Here is a 26267-nt window from a genome sequence, read left to right as displayed (position 1 = left end):
TCACATTAAAAGTCTCCCTCTAATTTATTGCTCTTTTGTACTAAACCTGAATAAAATTAACAAGCAGTATTATATATTGATAAAGGAACTGTAAATAATCTATTATTGAACTTATTTTTGTGCATGGGATATTGCGTTGCAAATGTCGTGCATTTCCTTGTTTGCCATTTGTGTGTTTTTCACCAAATAATTGGATAACCCCCAATCTTCCTCAGTAGGCTTTAGGAAACAGGAAAACATGACTGTAAAATCCCTAAACCAGCAAAGAGTCTTGAGGCAGATGTACTACCTGTAGATACTTTGAACTCCCTTTTTGAAGCTATTATCGTGCATGTTCACAATGCCTGTTTAAATACGATGTGAAAGTCAAGCAACTACCCTATTACCTGTGTTTGCTGTAGATGCCAAGAGGAAATGGGCGTGCTTGAAAGGCCAAAAAGATCTCTTTCTTTCAGGATAAGTGGGATCCAAAGGTTAAAGTGTTGACTAAAGCTGTACTAGGCTACGCTTTGTTTTTGTAGCTGCCTGGCACACCACACAATGAAAGCCAAATGTGCATGTTCAGATGTACATAACAAGGATTCTTCCGAATTTGCAGACATTTTTAGTTTCTTCTGTTGCTGAAGAGTTCACAAGAGGAAAATCTGGATTAGGGATTTAACAATGAAAATCCTCTCTAGAGTTGCTTAAAAAAAGAAAGAAAAATACCTACCTGAAGGATTATAATTGAACAAAACTTCTCAGTGGACTGCAGAGATAAACAGAAGTATTTTTTTTTTAATGGACGTTTTTCCTTTACTACTCTTTACTACTCCTTCCTGTTACTATTCCTTATTATGCACAGTGTATACGAGGGAGCACTATATTTTTGGTGGGTTGACTGGAGAATAGTACCTGTTGGTTAGTTTCTTGCTTTTAAGATACATTTAAATGTAAAAGAAATGGCAGTATGAAGAGGCTTTGGCAGACTGCAGGCCACTTTACAAGCTGACATCAGATTACAGATGGTGACATTACTGATAGCAGGAGCCTCCCATGTCAACTGTGGCAGCTGGTTGCCCAGCTGCCAGCGTCCTGCAGTTTACAGAGTGCCTCTCTTTCCCTGTGAACACATACCTGAGTCTTACAGCCCCTTCCTCCGAGCTTTGCTTTCAGTTCTCATGGATTCACAAGCAACAAACTGTCTTTACTGCCCTTCTGCCAGAGTCTCTAAGATCCATTGTCTTCTTTTTTTTTAAAGGGATGGGATAAGAGGAAAACAAGTAAAACCAGACTTCATTACTCTCAAATGTTCCATGTTTCGAGAGATTTCATCTAATTTAATCCCCAAATTACCTAACTGAACACATAGTTTGTGTTCCCTTCATTCTTATTTTTAAATGTTTACATCATGAAACTAAGGTTACAGAAAGCATTGTTTATAGTAAAGGAAGGAAACTACATGCCATTTTAAGACAAGAGAGCAGTCTGGAACTTCAGAAGGGTGGAGTGGAGGAGAGGTGAGCCCTGGAAACAGAACTGGGTGAGGAATGGGTGCTAACATTTGGGTAAAAGCAGGAGCTGCTGCCTCAGCTTCATAACACATCACAGTCTACTTCCTTGTAGTTGTGGAGAAATAAGGCAGAATCTGGTGGTTTTTAAACAAATACTTTGGTAGGAAGTCACCTAAAAAAAGCAAACAAAAATATCCATCCCAGTGTTTTGATCTTTGAGGTGATGAAAGAGGACAGAAGAACAGAAAAGGCTTGTTTGTGGCTTCTTAAATCAAAGGATGGTACTAAGTTGTGAGCCGTTATAAACACTGTGAGGATAGAGAACAGACCAGTGGCGTAACAGAGATGTTATAAAATTGGATAAAATAAAATGTATCTGGAAAAACTGACCTAGCAAATCCGTACTAATTCACTCAGGGAAAATTAATCCAAAGGAACTGGTATTCAATAGAAGAGACAAACCTGGAAAAGAGAACATGAAAACAATAATCAAAGAGGGACAGTGGTCAGCAAAATGTTCTATGCTTGTAATACGATATGTTGACATAAACAAGGAATCCAAGTGTGGATTTTGGTCTGTTTGCCCAGAGGCAGCATGTCACTACACAGGAAAGTTATAATCCCTCTCTGCATGAGACCAGCATGACTCCATCTGGAATACAGCTTTCTGTTGTGGGCATCTCCTGGTCACAAGGGCATTAGTACATATTAAGGGGTGTGGAATAAACACAGGCCAGAAGTGACTTTAAAGTTGGGTGGACAAAAAAAAGAAAAAGAGTGAAATTAGCTTGAATGTGTACAGTTTATATGCTTTGGCAGTTTGTCTTCATAGGAGAGAAAGACGAGAAGGGAGGAATTGCTTAGGATATTTTAGAGTGGCACAATAGAGGACCCAAGGAATGATGGCTGAAATTTGACTTGAATATCACACAAAACGTATCTGTAATGAGTTCTGTTCAGCTGTCTGATACTCCTAAAATTGATGCACTGGGGATTCACGACATTGAAATTTGTTGTCTATTACACACAGGCATGTGCGTGTTTTGTTTAAAAGCCTGTTCTGTGAGTTTTAAGGAAGTTAAGCTTAAATTCCATGTTTTTAAAAAGTGCTTGTAAGAATGCTGTTTGCCATTTTTTAAAACCTGTGAATAGTGCTATTTGGCACATAAGTTCATACATGACATTTCAGGCAGATTTAACCCATAACAGTTCAGCAATTCCCGTAACAATTATAATTACACACCTTCAACAGTGCCAGCATTTTCTAGACATACTCGTTTCTTTACCACTAGGTGTCCTTTCAGTAGCTACGCTGCAATACTCTGTAGCACAAATATTGTATTTATAAAGATCAATAGCCAATTGAAAGGCATAGAGTGACCTCAGATTTTAAAAAAAAGTAAAAAATTTTGCAGAGAATTATGTATTAGGGGATAGGGAATATTCATCAGTCATCTGTTCCCTCTTTGGTGACCATTACAGGTTAGTACCTTGAAGCACGCGGCCAGTTCATCTTAGTTAAGTTTTTTAAGTAAAGCCTTGGTTCTTTCCCAAGATTTAGATCTGGTTATTGAGATGGATTTTTCTAGTATTCGGTTTAAGTCACTATAGTGGATTTCTTCCCTCATTCTTAGAAATATTTTCTTTTGGCTTCAGAACAATTCTTCTGTCTACTTGGTTTACAGTCTTTGTATCTCTGTTATCAGTTGGCAGTGGCTCTATTAATAGCCCCACTCTCCCCAAGCTATATGCATTTAGTCATTTTGCATTTTCCTGATAAGCACTTCAAAATGGCTCGCAGCAGTAACTTTCCAATCTCACCAGATCTCTTGTATCAAGCGGCACGGAACTGAACCAGCGCTTAGACTGAGAGACGTCAACTGCTACAGGAAGCTGTGCCGGTCATTCAGCCCTGACCAAAATTTGCCATGGGTGGGGCTTCTGTGGAAGTGGAGTGGTACTTAGTGGCTGTGACCACTTGAGCTTGCTGGACCCCTGCCTTGGCCATATTCCATCTTGGTTAATTGTAGTCTGTCTTCCTTTACTACTCTAGACAATACATCTTTAGTACCTCTTATTTCTCAGTTTTTCCACTGGTGGAAAAATGGTGGTCTTGCTCCACTTCAAAACCAACTCCCTTTTGTTGATCGTTTAAATTGTTCCCTTCTAGTATACGCATTAATTCTGTAAATTTATGGAAAAAGAATAGCACGTTGTTCTCTTAGCATCTCAGATCCTTTCTGAGAGACAGCTAACTTAAGCTCCCCAGTACCTGAAAGAAAAATAGTTATGACAATTTAGATAGACCAATAGAGTTTCAACTAGGGGTCCTCATCTTTCAGTTCTTGGTGTAGCTAATCTTGTACCAGGAGGCCGCTCAAACTTTCCTTCAACATACCATTCATTAATGTTAGTCCTTTTAGCCATAAGTATTCCTTATAAATGATAACTGATGTTGTTGAGTACAGTCTTAGATGGCAAACATAGACTGGGGGTATTTAAATCCTTTACTACATAATTTATGCAAAAGTAATTTGATTTAAAAGCTTGTTATTTTTCCCATCTGGTCATTTTATGCATGCAGAAATGTGTATTTTGGTTTTATATACAAATACACACAGGCAAACACAGAGACATGCATGCACACACAAAACCAGTGTCATCCCCTCAAAAAACTCCCTTGTAGTATTATTTTGACTTGCTGTGTTTATTTCAGACTTCAGTGCTTTCTCTGTAGTTTCTTACTTCCAGACTTCATTTCATTTTGAAAGCTGAAAATCTGATAGATTTAAGGAATCTAGAGAATGAGGAATGTAAATTAACTCTATGAATTAATATATTCAAAGTTTCTGTAAATTTATATTTAAATTGTAATCCAGTTCTTTCCAAAATTAGTGACAGTCAAGCCTGGAGATGTTGTTTGACCTGCCATTATACATGGATTTTAAACTGAATTACAGTAGAGTCTAGGAAATTTGTCTACAAATGTTAGTTCATCTGTTTCTGCACAGAATTTAAGATTTTAGGAAACAGGCCTGTAATGGACTTTCCTGAGTAAAGAATTGACTGTGCCTAAACCTGAGGGTCATTTGTCTAATGCTTTTGTAGATCTGCAGCATGAGTGATTCCACATCTTCCTTGGCAATCCTCAACATCCAATCTGGAGCTCTCTTACTGAGTTTAAGCCCTCCTTCTATGGAAGAACAATTTATTCCCTTTTCTCATGGCACCTGAGCTTTTACAGCCATGAAGGTGTTCCATATTTCCCTCAGTCTTTTCTTCTTTAGACAAAACAACCCTGCCCTGCTCCTTCATTTTTTTCTCAAGGGCTATATTTTCTTTAATTGTTCTTGTTCTGGTTTTGTCTTGTTTTCAAAATTAATCCAGGGTATGTGCAATGCATCCTTCCATTCTAGAGCAAATGACTGATATCTTTTCTCAGACTATGGTTTCCTTAGTAAGCTTGGATGCCCTTCCAACATATAAAAGCATTGTGAGACATTAGGAATAGCTTTTTTAAAGTTATGAAGACATGTAATATCTGCTCTTCCCATCCACATGTCCAGTTGTAGAAGGTAATTAATCAGTGTAACAAGGCAACATATTCTTAACAGATCTGTTGATTTCTACTTTTTTTTAATTACCTTTACGTCTCTACAAATAGGCTGTTTGATATTTTTCTTCAGTAATTTTCTTAGGGATTGAAGCTCAGCTTAGTGGTCCTACTATTCTATGGTTTCCTCTTCCCATGCTTTCTAAAGATAAGCTCCATGTTTGCCCTCTTCTAGCCTTTCAAAATCTCCCCTTTCCATCATGATTTCTCATAGACTAATAGCTAATAGGTCTGAGTGTGCTTCAGCTCATTCCCAGAATATGCTGCAATGAGTCTCACCAGATACAACTAACTTGCAAATATTAAACTCATCCAAGCAACAAGAGTCTTGATGCTGATGTTTAGTGGCAGTATCTGTCTGATCCCAGCTGATAGAAGCAAAAAGAAGCAATAAACACATAACCTTCTTTCTTCTGCATTATCTGTAGCTCCCCTTCTGCTGAGTAGCAGAAAACTCTTTTCCCAACCTTGTATAGGCAAAGGACTTCCAGCGTGCTTTTTATAACCTTCCTTTTCTTGCTACATTTTATTTTATGCATTGGGTTTTCTATTTCTCTTCTTATACACTTGTGCTCTGTTTTCTTAATTTTAAAATATATTTTCTGTGAGCTTCCAGTCATCAAAGAACTCAAAATTTTGTTAAGATAGTAGTTTCTTGTATTTCCTACTCCTCACTGCCACCAAGATAGTTTACACTTAACCCCTACATATTGGTTTGGTGTCTTCATGTTGCTGTGCCTTGGATTGCTGCTGTGGAAGAACCATTGGTTCCAAGACTTCCTGGTCACTTTCACCAAACTGTCCCCCCTCCTTCTAATCCATTTCTCTCCTTCAATTCAATCTCTTTTATATATATTTTTCCCCAGTTCTGTCAGGATAGCACACACTGTGCGGTTTCTGTCTTCTCATTTAACATTTATATTGGTGGGTCATTTCCTTTTACTCATGTATGTATTTGGTGTCATCCAATTCCCACCAATGTTTATCTTTAATGGAAATTGGATTTATCCCTTTTAAGAAGAAAGAAACAAAGGATTCCTCCCAGCTGGCCTGATTTTCAGTATCCTCAGTTACTTGCAGTCTGTTTCAGCTTTCATCTCCTCCTACTGTAACCATGGCCATTGATCTCATTGCTCAATAACAAACACGCACTTCTTGCTACATTAATTCAGATTCCTTAGGTTCATTCATTAGATTCTTTAGATTAGGCTGTCCTAAGGAAGGACAGCCATTATTATTGTAGTATTTGAGTATGTCGTGCAGCAGTTCACACTCCATAGCTTGCAGATGTGTTTCTGATGTGACACGCCCGTCACTCCAGTGACACTCACAGAAAATTAAGAAACTAAAATTTGAGGTGGGTAGGGAAACAAAGAATGATCTTGCTTTCAGTTTATTATTGGCACCAGAATGCTATTCGACACTGCTTTATGAGTGAGGCTTACCTGAACCAAAGCTCCTGGTCTGAGGATCCAGGATTCCACTGTAGTGCAAGCAGAGGGGTTATCAGGCATCCTTTCCCCCCAACTGTCTCTCCCTGCATTTCTGTTTTTCCAGATTTTTCTTTTCAAAATCTCTCAGCTAAAGGTTTTTTTCTGTATCGACAAGTTCTGTTCTTTTAGTATAAATATGTTTTTCAGATTTTACTTTATGTAAGCAAGGAAAATTTTTCCACAACAAGATTTAACTGATTTTGAAACTAAACTCATACGTTTGAGTTTATTGTTACAATTATGGCCTATACTGGATACATTTCCATGGGAAAATTTCTTCTTTCATTTGTTAGCTGGTTCCAGTAGCCTGAAGCTTTCCCTTAAATTTAAAACCATTGTCTTAGTGAATCACAGAAGGGTTGAAGTGGGAAGGGACCTCTGGAGGTCATCTGGTCCAACTCGGGCAGGGCCACCTAGCGCCAGTTTCCCAGGACCATGTCCAAACTTCTTTTGAATATCTCCAAGTATGGAGACTCCACAACTTCTCTGGGCAACCTGTGCCAGCGCTCAGTCACCCTCACAGTGCAAAAGTGTTTCCTGATGTTCAGACAGAGCCTCCTGTGTTTCAGTTTGTGACCATTACTTCTGATCCTGTCACTGGGCACCACTGAAAAGAGCCTGGCTTTCTCTTCTTTGCACCCTTTCTTCAGGTATCTATACATGCTGATGAGATCCCATCTGAGCCTTCTCTTTTCCAGGATCTCAGCCTCTCCTTATAGGAGAGATGCTCCAGTGCATTCTTCATCTTCGTGCCCTTTCGCTGGACTCTCTTCACGTCCTTTGTACTGGATATGTTTAGAACAGATATAGGAAAAGTAAAATACTAAAATATCTGAAATACAGTAAAGATTATAAGAGAGGCTACACTGAGAACAGGATAAAATGCCTAAATCAAAAATCATGGAATTATACCTCCTTGACTCCATCTCTTCACTCCCACTTATCTTTTCTTGGTACGATTTATATTTTGGGTTCCATTATGGAAATAATAAGAGGCTTTCAGATTACCAACAAGCCTCTAGTTTTTGATGAAACCTGTACTTTGAACTATAAATCTAGGATTCCAGTTGTGGTTCTCTGCTTAACTAGCGTTGAAGCTGTTACCTTGAGTCAAGAAGTCCCCAACATAACTGAACAGCTTAACAAATTTGTTTTTTAAAGACATATTCTACTGATTTAGAGCACTCCCAGTGCTGTCCTCTGAAATGGACTGTCTGAATGATTTATTTAATGAAAGAGAAATAAGGACTTTTCTTTCTGCATGCACACAAAATGTCTTTAGGGTATGTGTTGCTGTAGTGCACAGTCATAGCTCGTTAAATTGTCTATAAGCATTTAGGCTGTTTAAGTTTCTTAGGGCAGCATATTCAACAACTTGCATTGAGAAGGAACCTTCACGGTCAGAGTTGGTAACAGGTAAGGTTATTCCTGTGGCTGTATTGAATCCTTGTATCCGAATTACCACAGAGTTCAAAGTGTTACAGCCAAAAGGGAGTGTTCATGAAAGAAACATTTTCCGCTCTCTATTGCTCTCTAATTTTACCATCTTCATAACAACATGACAATTGAAAAGAGGAAAAAGAATTCTGCTGCATAAGTGGTACGTAAGTAAATCTTTGAAAGAAGACTTACTGTCTGCAAGTCATTATCTAATCAAGTGCTAAAATACTACATCAGTGAAATTTTTGTACAAGTGTCAACACTTTAGGCAGGCTAGCTGCATGTATTCATTCCTAGGGTCTGGCAGGACTAATTTCTGGAGAAGCAGCTACACATTGACTCTCCCCTACATTACCCATTTTCCAACAGTGGATTATTTTGACTAGATTTTTTTGACATTTTTAATTGCCAGAAATACTATTTTATTGTGCTATATTGCTTATACCAATGCTTCACTTTTTCTTTTCCCCTTGTTTCTTGGGGACACCATTCACTCCATGTAACAAATGCCTGAGGCTGTTTTGAGCTACATGTCCTCTTGGATAACCTGGAGATCTCTCTAACCCTTGGGATACCTTTGCTGACTTTTGGAAGAGGACCATATCTCCTCTTTGTGCCTTGTTGTAATAGGATGAACCTCCTTCTGCTACCTGGCTTTCTCTTTAGTTTCACAGAATCACAGAATGCAATGGGGTTGGAAACAACCTCTGGAGATTATCTAATCCACCTCCCCTGCCAAAGTAGGTCCTCCTAGAGCAGGTTGCACATGAACATGTCCAGGCAGGCTTTGAATGTCTCTAGAGACAGAGATCCTTCACCTTTCTGGGCAGCCTGTTCCAGTGCTCTGCCATCCTCAAAGTAAAGAAGTTAGTTTACTTCAAATTTAGATGGAACTTCCCACATTCAAGTTTGTGCCCATTGGCACCTCTTGTCCTGTCACTAGGCATGGTACTCCTTCCTTGGGTACTCATGCCATGTGCTGTGGTTGTTCATATCATCAGAACTTGCAGGCTCAGATCTGTTGGGCTGAGTCAGTCATTTGCACAAAGGGGGTTGGACTCAATAGACTTTGTGCTGTCTTTGGGAAATACACCGTCACGATCTTCTTGCAGAACTTCTTCTTGTGACTCTGGGTCTGTATCTTATACCACTTTTCTATTGTTGGATGCCATTCAAGTGAACATCCCTGTAAGTCTCAATGTTTCTCTTGGGATTGACAAAACACTATAGAACCAGGGAGTTAGAAAATACAAGTGATGGGGGAGGAATCTTTGACAGATTTCTCCTGTGGGCATTTGGCACTGGAAGAGTTCCAGTGTTTCAAGCAATAGTCGAAGAACACTCCGAACCAGACAACATGGTCACAGACACACACAGTGACTGGTTTTATAGGTGTTCCCACAAACCACAGCTGCTACATTTATCCAATGCTAGGGGAAGTCCCCAAAATACTTCGAGTCATTAACTGTGGGTCTTTAGCTTTCTCCAGCTTGCTTAGTCATTTTTAACCATCCTGATTTGGTAGGCTTTTATGCTGGGTTGCATGTGGTTAGCTCACACTATGCATCTCACGTTGAAATGCCTTTATACTCCCCTGTGGATCAAGTTCTATTATCCTACATTATAATGAACAAACTTTTACTGACCTCATTTTCTTGAGTTAAATTGTGTTTGGATGCTGGAGACTGAGGAAGAACTTAGCATAAAGTTTAGTTCGACTGCAACCCAAGTTTTCCTTGGATATGGAAACAAGATTGGTTTTTGTCATAGGAAAGATTGCATTTTTACTCCAGAGGTTGCTAGCAATTGCAGTGACTGTAGTCCTGGCAACAATTCTGTCCTAAGCACTGCTGCAGTGGATGGGAAGTAGGAAAGCATTCACTCAGACATGAACTTTGGCTTGGTTTACACTTGTTCTCAGCTTCATGAGTGATTGCCATCTCTGAGAGGAAACGTGTTTCTTTACTGTCAAGAAAATGATTTACTTTGTTTCTTATTTTAAACATAGATATGTTTTAAAGGAAAGACAATACCTCTTATCCAACACAATAAGGAATTTAGCTGGGCATAATATAATTGCATAGGGCTTTGAAGACAAATAGGAGAAATAGTTCTAGGCTACAGAACAGTGTGGGAGACTGTTCTGGTTTCTCTTCTCACTTTGCTACTGCCTCACTTCTAGCTTACAGCACATAGTGAAATTCTCTTCAGAAAACTCTGAAACAATGCAGATGTTAGAGCAGATCTTATAGTAAGAAGCAGAGTGGCTATCTCACTCTGGGGATAAGCCCAAATGAATTAGTCCTTCTGAGAGCCACAGTTTATTAGAGAATGTGCCTTGCTATCCAAATACCACCACACCTTTTTCCAAGCTCCTGTTATCTCCGTGTAGCAGCATAAGACATGGTGTGCCCATACCAATAGCCTTAGACCTAGCTCAAAGACCTCTGCACCACACTCTCTCATGTCCAGTGCAGACATACCTCTCTGGTGCTTGCCAGATCACGTAACTCTAATCTTTTGAATCTGTACAATTATATTTGCCATGCCAAAGTAGAGCACAAGATGACACTTGTTGTCTATGAAGATGGAAAGCTGCAAGTGTAGACTCAGACCAAGTGAGAGCACGTTTCAGTGCATATAGGTCCCTCCTGCTTGTCATTTGTCACATTTTCAGGCAAAACTCAAAATGGTCCTAAGACCATTTGCCAGTTAGCAGCATGGATGTAGACTAGTGAGAATTATATGACAGTATTGTCACAGCTCCTTTGAAAACAACTCTTCCAAAGTAGTGTAAATATAGTCAGGAATTATTTCTGATGAGACTTTTGGGAAGGCAAATCCATTAATATCTTGAATTAAGACCCTGCTATTCAGATGTAAATCTAAAAGACTTCTTTCTTTCTAAGACTTAAAAAAAATAATTTGAATTACAAGACTACTATTTAGCTTTTGGACTTTGTAGTAGTTTTATAGAGTCAGTTTATGAAGTTCTGAAATGCTGCCTCATATGTCTCACTAGCAGTGTATGGTGGCTGCTGGGACCCTGAGAATTTCTTGAGATGCAGTCTGAAGGCTAAACATGGGAGCAGGGGAAATGTGGAGGTTGCAAAGATGTATCAAGACGAAATGGTATTATTTTTAATTGCACTTACCAGCACTTTTCCCTATTATGATTTTCAACTGGATTTCATATGTAATATAGATCAAGTCATGTGTAAAGGTAGGTCCACTGGAGGTAATCAAGCTGGATGGGTGGAGGGGGTAGGAAGGTGCGGCAGGGTAGGCTGGAGGGGAGAGGATAAAGATTAATAGCCAGATCCTTAACTGGCTTCCATCATGTACTTACTAGATTTTCATTTAAATGCTATGTTACTTCTGTCTATTAACCACTCACAGATGTGCTTTATTATCTCCTTTCAAGAGTTTAATTTTAAAAAAATGGCTGTCTTGTTCTACTGCCCAAAGTCCTGCTAATTGTTAGGCCACTGAAGCCCTGAGACCATTGCCTGCCATGTGCTTCTGTGTCATCTCATTGGGTTTTTGTATTGCTCCCTCTGCATTGTCTGTATGTGTCTGTTATTTCCTGTCTCGTACCAGGTAGATACACGCTTTGTCAGTGAATGATTAGTTTTTTATTCTGAGGTGCCAAGAGTGTTTCCATCAATCCACAGTCTTAAAGATCCACTGGAACGACTAAACTCAGGGACAAGAGGATGCCAGGACGAGGAGGAGGGCAAGGCTAAGTGGCCTGAGGATTTTCTGTAATTCATTCTGTCTTTTCAAGATTTTATTTAAACTCTGATAAATCCAGTTTAAATTTTGTTTACTGATAGCATTTTATTGACTTTTTTGAATGGACTTGGGGTGCATGGTTGATTTTTGCATATTGTGCTTGGAGTTTTAAATTATTTCAAAACATGCAAATGAACTATAAATTAAATGCTAGCAATAAACAAAATAGCTCATTAGAATTCAGGTAGGCAGCCCTGGTTAACCTGGTTACTACTCCAGAAAATGTGTGCCAACGACTGGAAACTCTTATTTTATGTCATGCAACAGTCAACGGTGACATCTTCTCTGAGTAGCAGCCTGAGACATTTTTTCAGTGTTCACATGGAAAGAAGAACATTATCAGATGACCCACAGACATGATTTCTCAGGATTTCTTTAATAATTGATTGTCCACATTCTGATCAGTCATCACAGTCTTGGAGAAGACTGAAGTCTTTTCAGTTCATGCCTTTCAGTCTTCCTCGTTGCGTAATTTCCAAAATAGTTTGGCATAACTTTGTCTGAGTGCTGCCCATGGACAAGATTGGTGCTTTGTTCCTTTTCTCTTAAATCTGTCTGTGTTTGGTTGCTGACATCGCTGCTGTTCCAGCAGCCCCTGTCAGAAGCACCTGTCAGGGCTCCTCCAAAAGGGATGGAGGCCTCCCATGGTGTCCATCAGGTCCTCCCAGCCAGGGCCTGTCCCACCACCACAGCCAGGAGCAAAGCAGCCAGGGAACACTGGGGACAGCCCCAGCCCTGGGCAGCAGGCATGGCCCTGGGAATCATCTGGGGCTACACTCTGCCTTCTCTCTCTGTCTTGCCTCTATAGCTGAGGACATCTTGTCCCCCTCCCCATTTCTGGACAGTAACTTCATTTCTGAACATGATGCAAAGGCTGTTGTCCAATTCTTGTACCTTCCGCATTTTGTAACCTGTGTATTGCAGGCCTTCGTGACGTCACTGGCATGTGTGCTCGACTGAAATCATAGCTAGTAACTTCTCTTTCTTTCCCGTTTCTCTGAATGAGCAACTTGCTCTACCACCTCTGTGGGCATCTCTATGCCCAGATTCTTCCCATTAAGGACATGTAATAATCCCTGCCTATTGAGTCTATATTCTTATCAGTCATCTCTCCCCTTCCCGTAGCTTTGATTCTTTTTCCTACATCCACTGTTCATTTTCTTCACATTGCCCTTTATGGATGAAATGCCCTTCTTGAAATCATGCCTGGGTGACCCACCAATTCCTCCTGCAAAATATTCTTGGTTGTAAGCAGAGCTGCAGATGGCTGGGAGATTTATAGAAATATCGAAGTATACATTGATGATTTTGTCAAACCCAAAAGTTTATGATTTATCACAAGATTTATACAGCTGAATCTGTGCAAGACATCTGTCTTTCTAAGCTGTGACTAGATCTTATTTAGATGCTTGGCAATCATAAAACATGAGATGGGAACTGGCATCTGCAAAGCTTACCTCATTTTGCTATATGATTAATCCTACGGTTTGGTTCAATGGTTTACTATAAAGGACTTGTTTTCATGTAATTATATTTGGTCTAGTGTCTTTTTTATGTTATTGAAAAAAAGTCCCAACTGACTAACAGAGATGCTTTTCTTCTCTATCTAGTGTAGCGGTAGCAAATTAGTGCTCTGAACATTCACCACCATGAAATGAAGTAATTTTTTTAGATGAGGCACAGCAGATTTCCCTTTATAAATCCAGTTTTCATTTGATTATAATTTTTGGTGCAATCATGTAGATAGCACAATTGATACATTTTCTAAAATCTTGACATCTATATGACTACAAGTAGAAGCAGATGCATATCAATAAACTAAATTAAATGATTAAGGGATTAGAGGACCTCCCTTATGAGAAATGGCTCAAAGAGCTGGGGCTCTTTAGCCTCGAGAAGGGAAGACTGAGGGGAGACCTCATCTATGTTTACAAGTTCCTAAAGGGTGAGTTGAAGGATGATGGAGCCGGGCTCTTTTCAGTGGTTTCCAGTGATAAGACGAGGGGCAAAAGGCACAAGCTGGAACATAGGAGGTTTCACTCAAATATGAGGAAGAACTTCTTTATGGTGTGGGTGATGGAGCCCTGGAACAGGCTGCCCAGGGAGGTCGTGGAGTCCCCTTCTTTGGAGATCTTTAAGACCCACCTTGGTGCAGTCCTGAGTAATGTGCTCTAGGCAATCCTGCTTAGCAGGGGAGTTGGACTAGATGATCTCTAGAGGTCCCTTCCAACTCTGTCAAATCTGTGAATCTATGTGAATCTGCTTATTAAGAGAAGTTGAAACGTACTTGAAAACTTCCTTCAAATCAGCTCATAATTTCTTCTGTGAAAGTTCGATGCTATGTAACAGTCTTGCCAAACACATATCACTGGATTTACAAATGTGGATTTACAGTGTCCCTAAAATTCCATTGAAATCCCCTCAATGCATTCCCTTTTTATATTTGTATGGAGTATATCAAGTTGAAGGTATATATAGGAAGTAAATCTCTGCCTACAGTTTTTTGTCATAGTAAATCAAGTTTCCACTATTCCCATTTACCTCTGAACCTGCAACATGAATTGGCTACTTACATATTGGAAACAGCTGAAAGAAGCTGAGAAAGGAGGATTGAAGACAAGCAAAGATCAGACCTAAATCAAAACCCAACACATTTTAAGTTTTCTTTTTCTAGTCCATTAACAATTTCATAACCTCTTTACTAATTATGTAGTTGCAAAATATATGCCACCTTATATTAATTTTACATATTCCCCTGAGTGTTTCAACATCTGTACAGAAAATGCTATCTTCTCTGTGTTAATATTATGTTGTATATCAGTGTCACTGAAAACTTGTCACAAAACTCTGTATTTTTTCCCAAATAATTTATTAAAATGATTCTGTGTCATCAAATGACCTCTATAAACCTTGTATGGGAAAAATGGCCCAATAAATAATACTTTATGAAAAAAATTATTGAGAAAAGAAGTAATCAAACCTAGATAATACATCTTGAACTGATGAATGTAAGGATTTATGTGGAAAATACTCCAATATGTTGTTATGAGGGCTAAGACAGTAAAGTGGAGAAAAATGGAATTGCATTTCTTCTTTCCATACCTTTTTATGTCTTAATTTACATCGCTGCATATAAATAACAGCTGTACATCTGAAAATAACTAATATTTGTGTGAGGAAATTAGAGATGTTTAAAATTGCAGGAATGACTTTAGTAGTTACTAAAGGCTTAGTCATGCAAGGTGCAGAGTGCTCTCAAAAGACTATGTCTTCAACAGGAATTGATTGTTTTCAACACTTCAAAACCACCAGAACCGTATAATAATTAAACTCTAGCAATACAGCTCTATACACCTGTTTAAGGGAAGAGTTCTTTCTTGGAAGCCAAATATATACTTGGTGACATGGCAGAGAGTTTGAAGGTATAATGCATTGCAATGTTCAGTCCATTCTTATTGATGCTAGCAAGCACTTTAGATATATTTAATATATTTGGCAGTAAGTGGCATATTATCTGGGGACAGTGGTCCACGCTGCATTTGTTGCTGCTGACATGTCTAGGAAAGAAGAGATAATGTCAGCTTGAAGGTTTGCTTTGCTATCCCACCTTGTAAGTATGATGGAGGTAACTGATAATGTCTTTAAAACCAGTAGTGTGACTGAGATAATCACCTCTGGCAGAATATGGTGGGAGGAGAGGTCAGTTTCTGGACAGAGGATGTGCCCCTTGCAGCAACACTGCAGGGGTACCAAGTTCAAAGAGATCATTTGAAAAAGAGGAGTTTCTTTATTGTTTCTTTGTTGTCTTTATCTAGTCAAGTCACTATCTCCAGAGACAGGTCTGGAGTGTGCTTACTTTAGATATTCTAGCTTCAGCAGATATTCCATCTTCTGAATCTTTGAACATAGAACCATAGAATGGTTTGGGTTAGAAGGGACCTTAAAGATCATCTTGTTCCAACCCCCCTGCCATGGGCAGGGACACCTCCCACTAGAGCAGGTTGCTCAAAGCCCCATCCAGCCTGGCCTTAAACACTTCCAGGGATCCACAGGGGCATCCACAACTAATGTTCAACTAACATAATGTTCAACTAACTTAGTTTTAGTCCTGGAAATAAAGTAGAATGATTTTTCCAGCTAGAAAGAAGCTGGAATGGCAAACTACAATGTTTTAACTCTCCATCACTCTCTTGCCAAATGATACATACAGCAGCATATGAAAAACATGTTGGGGAAGAATTTTAAGCCTTGAAATGCCTGTAGTGGAGACTGAGAAATGCAACAGAAACTTTCCAATGATGAAGAGGACAGTGGGAAACCTAATCTTCTTCCCACTGAGGCAAGCTGTCAGGAGACACCTACTCTAGGCAAAATCCAGACAAAAAGCCTGTCATCCGAAAACAACAGGTTTGATTGGAGGGGAAAGGTAAAGACAACTGGTCAAGTCCTTGATTCCTTATTACGTTTCACTTATTTTTGGCATTAGTAGAGTAATACAAGTCAGGCCTTCAGAAGCTGGCCCAGTGTTTTGAAAACTGCATTGTATGAAGTTAAATGTATTTTTAGGAATCAAAGCACAAATTCCATTGAAAAGGTTGAAGCCTGGGAGGGGTGAGCTCACACCTTCACCACTCCAGTAATTTGGCTGGAGAGTGTTCCGTAAATTGGGCACCAACTAGCCATATTGCAGCCAGACTCACAGTGGCAGCAGGCTGCTGAAGGGAAAGAACACTGGAAAGTGAACTCAGATCTACACAGAGATAATGGGATACATGTGAACAATTGGGGCAAGTTTATCAGTGTACTTTCATGCCAAACTTTCAATTAAATCTGCCAATTTTATTTTTCCTGAATGTGCTTTTGCTGTTTATCATGGCGACTTTCCTTCCCTGTTTCAGTGTTTGTAGTTTCTTAATCTCTTTTCTTCTGAAACCTTTGAGAAATATTTTCCACCTATTTTTCTCTAATGGCCTTTCTAGAGATAACCCACCTCACCTCTTTTTAAATGCTTTTCTTTCTTGCCTCTTCCTCATCTGTAGGTTTTCTTGTTACCTCCATATGGGTCATTTCGCCCCTTTTCCCATCTTTGCTACAATATTCTCCATTTTCCCTGTACCATCTTTGCTACAATATTCTCCATTTTCCCTGTATTCTTCGCTTCATCCCCAAGTTTTTTCTTACATCTGCCCTCTGCCGTTTCAGAGCTAGATCTCCATCTCTTCTCTCTGCTAACAGACCGACTTTGGTGGGAAAGCGATGCTCTCTCTCTTTTTTTTTGCTAGTAAGACATTGTTCTCATCTCCTGTTGGGCGAAAGAAGGACCAGGCAAACCTCTTTTCCATTCCCCTCCATGAGGCCCTTTTGCCCTATGTGGTCTGGGTGTGGTGAGCTCAGATAGCCCGCTGATGCTTTCATTGCATGGGCCACAGGGAGGGGATGTACCTTTCATTCCCTCCCCTACACAGAGCCCTACCACAGCGTCAAGATGATGAGAATCACTGCAGTGGAGGGATGAAGCCTTAGGGCGGGAGGGGGGAATAAATAATGGATTGTTGTCAACCCTCCCTACTGCATTAGGCTGCCAGATGATTGCTTATTCCTTTGCTCCCACCCACACGCTTCATGCCACCACCAGCATTCTTGGTCCTTTGTGGCTGATGTTGTGGGCTAGTCAGCTGATGAGTCAGCTCTGCTAACCAGTGCTTTCCAGTTCCCCATGGCAGGGACAGCTTTGGCGTAAGAGTTTCAGCCAGGATTATCTGTGTGGAAGGGGAGACCACTTGGGCACATGAATTGATTTATTCAGAAGTTTACCATTCTGCATATAAAGAGCGGGTTTCCAGGGGTGTGCAGTTCAGCTCGTCTTGTTCTCTTTGCGTACGCTCCGATGCAGGAAGTTTTGGAACGACACCCTGTATACCATCTGTTAGTATGGGAGTGTGGAGTTAATGGGAAATTCAAACTTTGAATAGGTCAGGAAATTCTAAGTTTTGTTCTCACAGCAATTAACTACATGTTGGTCTCAGATGGTATTTTAGCTCATTGGGTTAATGTACGAAACAAATCTTGCACCACAGCTGAGTTCCTGCGCCACAGCTGAACTTGGCATGAGGACAGAGTGGGAGAAGAGACGATCAGAGCTTCAAAATACCTTTGTGCCTCCTCGATGCTGGGCAAGCCTGGGCCTTTTTAGCACTTCCCAGGGGTCAGAACACCCTCTGGGACTGGCGCATCCAGTGTCTCACAGCTCATGTCAACTGGGGAACATCTGGGCAGTAGAGAACACATCAGGCGCAAGAATGTTCCCAGCCTGCCCCGTCCTCCCTTCACTCCATCGACTCCCGGCTGCATTGCCTTGGCCGGGGGGCTACGTTTAGGGACTGCAGATCCTTTTCTCATCTTGCACATCAGGCAAAGGCTGCACTGTGCTGGAAGAGGTTGCATGGACCACCACGTGTGGAAGGCTCAGTGACAACAACTTGCTTTACTCTAATTTCTGCAGCTGCACTATTTGCTGTCCGCTTTAATCTGCCTTCTGCTCAGATAGTGCCAGGTATTCTTCAGGAGTCCTCGCCAAGTGAGAATTTCATTTGTGTTGCAGTAACAGAACACTTCTTTCCTCTACTTCCAGACACAAACTGGCTGGAAAGCACTGGGACATTGTAGAAAAGTAGCTGAACTTCAAGTATGTTGGGGCAGCAGGAAGAGGGTGAAAGTAGAGGGTTTTTTTGAGTATGCTTGCTATAATTTTTGTAACTGAGTTACTAAAGAATCCTTAAAGCTTGATTGTAATTACTGTAATTTCTCACAGTACTTAAACTTATTTCTAATGAAAGAATATCTCTTAGCAGCCATTTAAAGTAAATTCATTTATTAAATAATGATTTATATTACACTAATCTGAAATGATTTTATTTTGGATTATTAGTTGGAGTATAAGTGAGTTGGATTACATTTCTCTGGGTAATCTTGAAATTAAATAAACTTCACAAAAAGAATAAAAAAAGTAGTGCAAAGGCAGATTTACAGCTAATCCAAATTATTGTCTGCAGTAATGTTCTCGTATATATAGGTGGTGTACAGACCTTTGACTGTCAAATGCAAGTTTTTAGAGCTGGAGGGGAACAAGGAAAGCTTGTAGTAATTATTTGGAAACTGGCATATCAGAGGTCGTTGTTTGTCCTGATTTCACTATACTAAAGTACTGACCAATTCTTTCTCTAGAATTGCAGATGACACTTAGGCACAGGTATTAGATGCCTTCTTAGATCTCCTTAGAAAATGGGGCAATTGACCATGCTCTCTTTGAGCAGAAGAGATCATATTCTTGAAAAAAGATCACAAATATTTTATCTTCATATGATAAGGAATATAAAACAGACTCTCAGTAAGGCAAGACGTTTTAGGTACCAGCTCTGTGGCCAGACTGCCATGAAGAACAGAGCTGAGCAGCAAGTATTCTAGCAGCTGTTTACCCTAATGTACCCATATGTAAACTCATTCCTACTGTTACTAGTGACTTTTCTGCCAACTGCCTTCAGAAGAACAGTATATTTTGTTTCTAAAGGTTAAGTAGCACAACAGTATTCTCATGTATCTCTTTCCATAACCAGAAAGGAAAAATTACCATGTTAATTAAATACTTGCATTAGCATCCAATGCTCTTTCACTTTAGATAAACTTCTTGTGGTTTAGCCAAAGTTCATAAATAGGGACAAAGTCACATCTCTCTGTTCAAGCAGGAGTTGACCTGGTATGTTTTTCATTTCCACGAGAAGTTGTTGTAGTGGTAAGTGAATGGACACAAGTCAGTTACTTCAGACTTAGGACAACATCTTCAGAAATTTCAGAAAGCTTTGAAACTATGGCCTCTCTTCAAAAATGCCTGTGGCCTTGTCTACACTGATACTGTTACTCTCAAGGTCACTCTGGAGACTGTCAACAACCTCATTTTATAGATCAGCATCTCTGTCTCACTACCTCCACCAGCACTTTGTCCAAGCTGAGAAACTGTGGTGATGCTTGGCCTCTGAGGTTGAGCCGTCCTCGCTGTGCTGACTTTCCGTTCACGATGTGAGTGCACCAGGCTGTGACAGTGAGGGTCACCAGCAGTAACCTCATAATCCCTTGTCCAGTTTCCAGCCTAATTCCCCTCCATAAATATAGGCAAGACCTGGAGCAGAGACAAGGCTGATTTTGGGATGTCATTAGTTGCATATCAAAGCTAGATTAGGAGGTCATCTTTTGTGTAAATGGCAAACTGCAGTGCAGATGGGAGGTGACATCTCCCTTGGCTTGAGCTGGGTGAAGATAAACATCAAGATCAAGACTGAATACCCCTTTAGATGAAGTCAAGGGCACTTCACAACCTGTGGGTGCATCTCAAGAGTCCCTGAAGCTGTCTGTAGCATATGTGGGCGCACCTGCATGAGCTTTCACCTGGCTAGCGTGGCTAATAATAACAATGAACTTGCGGGACTGTGTACAAACGAGTCATCTCGGCCCACACTGTGAGTCCTCGATGGGTTTAACGCTGTGTCCTCATTGCTATTGTTACTTATTTAAGCTGGATTATAAAGCTGGTTTGGGCAAGCCTGTTTGTGCTGCCTTTAAATGAAATGTGTCTGTATACTAATCCTCTTGAAAAGTCAATGAGCAATACATCCAACTTAATTTTTTAAATTGTAGGCTCCACAGTAATTTAACAGCTTTTGGAAACTTTATTTCAGGTAATTAGTGCAAATAATTCGTGATGGAACAACAACGGTTGATTTCATAGTGCTAACTGCCTGTGAAAATAGGCCCCCCCACCCTCCTTCACTGGGCAGAATTGACTTGTAAGAGGAAAATTACTTCTAACTTTTTTTCTTTAAATTTCCACCTACCCCCATCAACCAAAGGCCATTCCAGCTACCACCTACAAGGCACGTCCATACAACAGATTAATATGTGGCTTGTTTGTGAGACACTGTCAGCTAAAAGATAAAATAGGCTTTTCTGTCCTAGAAACAAGCCATAACTACTAGTCATTATTGTTCAGAATAAATTGTTGATAGTAAACCCATTTCCTGATCTACCTTTTCTCTGTCGTTGGTGTTTCTAACGCTGCAGCAGGGCAGTGTTGAATTCAGGGAAATCGTATCTGTTGTTTATTGAATCTAATGTTTGTTTGACTGTTTACCATGGCTTTTAAATACCTTAATTAGCATAATTCACAGTAGCACATGGTTGGCAGACGTGGACCTTTAAGATAATAAAAAGGAATGGGCTGAATAAATATTTGAAAAAGGTGCCAGTATAACTTAAAAGAATTTTAGAGCTATTTATCTTAACTTTTTATTTGATTCTACTCAGGCAACATGACTCCATCCAGATAAAACTCCAAGCTGTACATTTCTTCCCTGCTCCGACTGAAATAAAATAGTCCCATGACATGTTTGGGGGAAGCCTGTGCATTGACATGCATGTGCCTTCTTTCTGCGTGGGTCGAAAGGATGGGCTGCCTCTTTAAAAGGTTTCCGTGAACCTGTATTGTTATAGTAAGCTCTGGTAGGCGAGGGGTTGCGTGACTGCAGCAGACTCATTTGTGACCTCAGAAAAGTGGTTATGAAAGTGATCTCTTGATCAGAGGAATAGAGCTCTGCTGCCTGCCAGACCAGCAAGGCAGAAATGAGCCTCCTCCCTGCAAATCTGCCCCGGCAGGAGAAAAAATGTTCCTCTTTCTGATGCAGCCTTCATAGATAAACTCTTTAAAAGATTCCTCTGAAAAATACTCAGCTTAAAACAAAGTAGGGTCTAGAATATACATTTTCTCCAGTTAACTTGCACATTTTCAAAGAATATGTGCAAAAGCATCTTTGCTTTCGCTTTTTGCAATTTGCAGTGCTCGTTTTCTGCCTTAAACGTTCTCTTATTTTCCTTAGCATAGCGCTAATAAGTTTTATTTCAGTGGTTATTGGACTGACTCTGGCAGCACGTTGCAGTGTATATCCAATGAAGATCATATTATATATGTGTAATATATATGTAATATAGATAACATATATTGATTAAAAACTAATATACATTGATATTTATGTCACATAATGACTGTAAACCAGATCTGATCAGTCAGTAGGTAAGAAATCACCAGTTTTCACCCAAAAGACCTTCACAGAATAAGAAGCATGGGAAGTAATTTATTTGTCATAATTCTTTTTATACATACTATTCACCTAGTATTGATCACTTGGTGAAAACTGTAATTAACTCTAATTGCCTTGAATGTTAAGGCCACAATCCCATGTATTTCATGAGTGGGAGACAAGTTCCCTGCCCTTATCCCATAAGGAATACTTGTTATTTCTTTAGTAGCTTGCTATGAGTCAAGATAGCAAGCACCTCCACAGGAGTCAAGACTTGCCTGTTCAAGTCAATGACACATATGCAAGAAAGGTCGAAACTGGAGAAAAGGTTATATTTTATTAGCTAGAACTTTGTTTCTGAAATAGAAAACATTGTTTGGTTGTTCCTTGTCTTCACATGGGACAAGTCTGATAAGAACTCTGTGGCTGCCTTTTAATTTTATCACTGTATCTAAGTAGTCTCTGTTTTTAAAAATTGAAAAGCAAATCAAAGCAGGGCCACAATTTACATTCTTAGAACTTTAAATATTATCCTTCCTGCCTTTTATAAAGATAGTGTTTTTCATTCTGCTTAGAAATTTTGAAGGTCCAAATTCTGGTTGTTGACCTAGGGACTGTGGCATTTTTTAAAAATCCAATTTCTCTAGCGCTAAGGGAGAGAGAACGTGGAGCCCCACTACTGACCTGCTTAGGGTCTTTAGTATCTGCTTGGGATCTTTTTCTGAGCATGGAACCTGTCTGTGAAAAAAGGCAAAGCAAAACAGTTGTGAGGAAGTGAAAAATGAAGGTTTTTGTAGTAATTGAACACATCACGTGCATGTGTTTTCTAATTCTGCAGAAGGTTCCTGTTCTGCAAAGCAATTTATTTTTGGACAAACCGTAACGTCTTCCCTGCAGGCCTTCTGACCTACAAGGGATTCCAGTTGGGAGCAAGGTCTGTCTGCTTTTTAGGACTAGTCTTTAAATGCATCATTAAAAAATTTTGTACACATTAAAATGTGTACAAAAACACATTAAACATATCCAGGGATAGTAACATTATCAATTTCGGGTTCTGGTAGTTCAATTTTTGACTTGTGTTGGTGGCTCGTACTTCATTCTGAGCTTTTAGGTAAGATTTTCTTGTTACTAGTTTTCTTCAGCATTCTAAAAAAGTTCCGGAATATAGTTCAGTGTTTTAAAATTAACCTGAAAATCGATTCTGAATTTTTTTTTTTAAACTTTTAGATACTGTTGCTGATGTTTCATTTGCCTGTATTTTGTCTCGGCACGTTCTTTTATTTCCTGAAGTAGAAAGGCCAAAGCTCAAGGACGTCCTCTCAGGCATATTTTCCCACAGCTCGTTAGGTTCATTTGACCTCTCAAGGCAGCTCTTCATACTGTCAATCTCATCATAGAAGTCTCCACAGACAGCAGAAAAGACCAAAAAAAAGCATCTCTGCCTCAGAAAGAGCGTGCTGTTTTGTGGGGTGTGTGTACTTATTGGTGATTGTGCAGCAGTGTGCTGCGGTATCCATCTGACTCAAAGGTGGAGATCCTTGCATTTACCCTGTCAAGTGTGTTTGCTTATTTAAAGTACACTGGAAAGCAAATGTGGCCCTCTTTCCCTTTAATAGCAGATACAGTGTAGCTGCTATATAAAACAGATATTAAGGAATTGCTCTACGGATATTTCTAACTCTGAAACTGCTGAAACCAGATTTGGTTTTCTGGGTAACATATGCACATCCTGTGCACTAAGGTCTCAGCGTGAATATTTTAGATGCAATGTTTATTTCATCTTAAAGGTTTCCTTTATCCTCTCCAGATCGTGTGCTTTGGCTATTTTTAAACAGTCTCTTGGGTGATACACTGGCCTACTGACACATGCTCTTTCAACTCTCTTCTAAGAGATACTGACTTAAATTCCCTCTTGGAGCTAGCTAGTATGATTTTAGCCTGTGCCATTCCATGCAGAGTGGTGCAAATGAAATTCTAAAGGCACAAGAATGTTATAGGAGCAGTAGAAATTGAGAAGTGGAAGCTCAGGAGATAATCTATTTGAAAAACAGGCCTGGAAAAGAGGTTATCAAATCCAAAAAGGCAAGCAAAAATCATGTAAATAGCACATAACTCAGTCATTGTCAGGCTGATTTAATCAGGAAGGGGGAGAGATGCTTCTTGTTCACTTTCCTAGTTGTGTTTATTTTCACGCTTGGTCTTTGATTTGATTTCAGTCTCCAGGGATTGATTTACTAAGTGTTCTAAACTGTAGATCTAAATTGAAGAGGGTAAAATGGTGCACATCTTCTGCAGCCAATAAAGACTAAACATGTTCTGATATTCTCAAGATAAATCTGTTATCAGGACTTCATTGTGTTTCTTCTGTGAGATGCAATTCTTAAAGTTGCCTTTTTTAAAGTGGGGAAGATTCCAATAGGCTGTAGTGCTTTACTTATCAATGCACATAGCTTTTCTCTTAGCTGTCTTTTCAGTAAAAATGGATTTTGGTGTCATTATTTGCATTTCTAAAAAATATTACAGACTCAGATTTATTTCAATAGGCTGTTTATCATAAAATGTTTTTTTTTTTTGTTTGTTTGGATGCAATTATTAGTCACAAGCTGGTCTTTCACCATATGCTTAAATTTAGTCACACACAGGCTTTCTCATAAGGTTCCGATTTTTCTTATTGTCGCTTCTGTGATATACTTTGTTTCGCGTCACAGATGCTGCTCTTGTTCATCTGTTGTTTATTTTCTGTCTGCAACAAATTTTGTGGACAAGGTCGTGGCATTGCAGTTGAGAATACAACAACATAAGAAATACACTACTGTGTCACACCAGTGTTCTATCTTGTCTGGTACTCTCATCTCCAAAATTGCTTTCTTTTGTTTGCTTTAAAGCATTCCTTTACCGGTGTCATTGATCACTTCACTGTCCTCGTATTGTGGGGTTGGGTGAGCAGCAGTTCTGCGCTCAGTTTATCCACTGCCTTTATAATTTTGTAAACCTCTGTTACATCTCCCCTCATCCTCCTTGCCTCAGTAAACAGTCACAGCCATTTCAGCCTCTCCTCAAAGGGCAGCTGCCTCTGCTGTGAACCCCAATGGCCGCCATTGTATTATTTTCATTGGGAGAATAAAATGGCCTCAGGAAAATGAAATAATATGAGACATATCAAAAGAGGACTACATTCTTGGACCATAGAGAGATGAAGTGCTACGAATTCAGAGGATATAGACAACCTAAATTTTATTTTGCCTGTACAGATTTTGTAAAATATCAGGACAAGAGCAAAGATAAAAGCTATTCAGCCAACAAGCCATCATGAAGGACACATGGAAAAACTGGAAAACTCTGCAAATTCTTCTGATAGGCCCATCTTCTTTTGATAGGCCCATCTGCTCCATAGATCCTAGAATCAATGTGTCCTGACGTGCTATTCCTCTGAAATGTGTGTATATCGTGATCAGTGGGATTTGCTGAGCTCCCACTTAATCAGTATGTGGCAGGTCAGAACATGCTACAGTACACTTAAGGTTAATGTGGATTAGTTTGGTGAAGTCTGAATCCCTCTACATTGGCTTAACATGCAGTGTTACAGAGTCTAGTACACAGGAAGATGGAAACTAGTGTAAAACAAACAAAACTACATTGGTTGTACATTCTGAGGTCCTGAACTCCAAAACTAACCAATGTTAAGCAAGTTTCTAAATAAAGTTCTCTTAAATTTCTTTTTTTTTTATATACTAAACTTAGGCTGTAGATCTCAATTCTGATTAATGGACATGTAATTTACAAGCTCACGACATAAGGGGCAAGGAATTTGTTGGAATCATCATAATTTTTATGAGGCATGTGGGTATTGATTTGAAGTGGACTAAGTGGTTTGCAGATTTCTTACTCGAGGTTGCTAATAATTCAGGGTTGCAATCCATTTTGTACTTTGACAGAATAACCAGTTTGTATTTGTCTTTTATGGATTTATTCAAAAGGGTGTGCAAGCAAATACACACCCAGACAAGCTAATGTATTACAACTTAATTAAAGTAAGACTTGAATAATACAAGGATAAAATTAAGGCCCCAGGACTGAATCTATAAATCAATAGATTCCCATCATCAAATCATCATACTTAAAGTAGTAGGTAATCAAACGGAATTATGAAGATGAAACATAATACCATTACTTGGAATAAGTCTTATATGTTGGGATAATTTAGGAGGACTCTCTTTGGCAGTCTTATAGCCAATATAGTCTACCAGACCAACTGATAACTCAAATATTTACTCACAGTGATGCAAACAGATCACTAAAATGTCTTCTT

General features: G+C 39.5%; 1 protein-coding gene across 1 annotated transcript in view; it reads left to right on the top strand.

Annotated features, from left to right (window-relative positions):
* Positions 1–26267, top strand: part of AHRR (aryl-hydrocarbon receptor repressor) — an 87495-nt gene that overhangs the window by 25295 nt on the left and 35933 nt on the right. The window lies entirely within an intron of this gene.

This window comes from Calidris pugnax, unplaced genomic scaffold (genome assembly GCF_001431845.1).
Source record: "Calidris pugnax isolate Ruff unplaced genomic scaffold, ASM143184v1 scaffold13, whole genome shotgun sequence".
Classification (NCBI taxonomy): domain Eukaryota; kingdom Metazoa; phylum Chordata; class Aves; order Charadriiformes; family Scolopacidae; genus Calidris; species Calidris pugnax.
This window is presented reverse-complemented; position numbering and strand designations above follow the sequence as displayed.